The sequence below is a fragment of the Nannospalax galili genome, unplaced genomic scaffold (assembly GCF_000622305.1).
Source record: "Nannospalax galili isolate Female #2095 unplaced genomic scaffold, S.galili_v1.0 scaffold384, whole genome shotgun sequence".
Lineage (NCBI taxonomy): Eukaryota > Metazoa > Chordata > Mammalia > Rodentia > Spalacidae > Nannospalax > Nannospalax galili.
The window spans coordinates 2,356,455-2,357,824 of record NW_008352648.1 but is presented as its reverse complement, the minus strand read 5'-3'; positions in this window follow the sequence as shown (position 1 = coordinate 2,357,824).

Here is a 1,370-nt window from a genome sequence, read left to right as displayed (position 1 = left end):
GTAGATAAATGGATGGATCTAGAAACTGTTATACTAAGCGAAGTAACACAGACTCAGAAAAACAAACGAGGTATGTCCTTCCTCATATGTGGGACCTAGCACCAAATCATTTTAAGTTCCAGGTCCTTTTAATAAGATGATGCTATTCAGCAGTCCCTTCTGCATGAAATAACTGCCATCATCATGGCTTCACCTGAGCCTGATCACTAAACATTGTCACAACAAATGGGCTTGTTGATGGTTGTGCTCATTCATTAAAGGAGGGCCAAGCAGGGTCATTGGACCCTCACCACATTATCTAACCACTCTTCCCAGCCAACTGTATGTAATTTGACCCTAATCACACATGGCCTCCTGGATTTGCGAGGGCTAAAGTATACAATCTGGGCAAGGCTAGGAAGAGAAGGCATGACCCATGTTGGGTCATGCTGGGCTTTCCAGTGTGCATACATTCAGGTCATACATACACCTTAGTAACCCCTCAGTTATCTTGGTAAGTAAGCTCAATAAATTCATTGGGTTCCCAGTAAAACTAATTTTTTTTTACATTGGCTTGACACTGGAACGTTTAAAGGGAATAAGCATTGCTTAGCATCCCCAGCAAAAGAAGTCTCACAACAGATGGAAAATTTATTTCTTAATGCTATTGTGTCTCATAATTAATAAAATAATATAAAATGGGAATGTAAAAGACATTAAAAGGATATGGGAATGGAGATATTTCCTAAAATAGACAGAAAAAAAATGGGAAAAGCTAAGCAAGTGATGAAGGTCTGTGTAGGTTTGTTATGCTATATAAAGGATGAAACAAAAATAACGTACACATAATCTTAAAATTTCTATGGTCATAGTATAGTCAACTAGTTTAAGGAACAAAATATTTATCTACTCAAGGTTTATCTGAGAATATTTGTTTTTTTACCCAAGCCTTATTTACATAGCACATGGTAATTAAAAGTACCAGACTAACTAACCTTATTTGATGTTAACAGCCATAGTTTGAAGCCTTTACGAATGTGGTCAGAAGGACTTAATGGACAGTTTTTGCCCTTTGCCCTCCAAGGTTGACTAAGTTCCAAGGGACTATGGAACATCTCTCAAAATGTCCTGTAACTGTGGTGAGTCACCTGTCCTCTTCATGGAGACCCCACCTGATGGACTTGAACCAGTGTCCAGTCTACAAAGAGGAGGGTCAACTCAGAGGAAACATCTCCATGCTTCTAACTGAAGCCAGCCATGGTCGAGTAGGACCTTTGACTTATCTTCACATAGATGGAACTGGTAAAAGAAAGGAGCTAGGGGTTCCTCCCAAGCCCATGTGACCCCCTAAGGAACAGATCCTCAAACCTTAAAAGTAAAGAAAATTGATT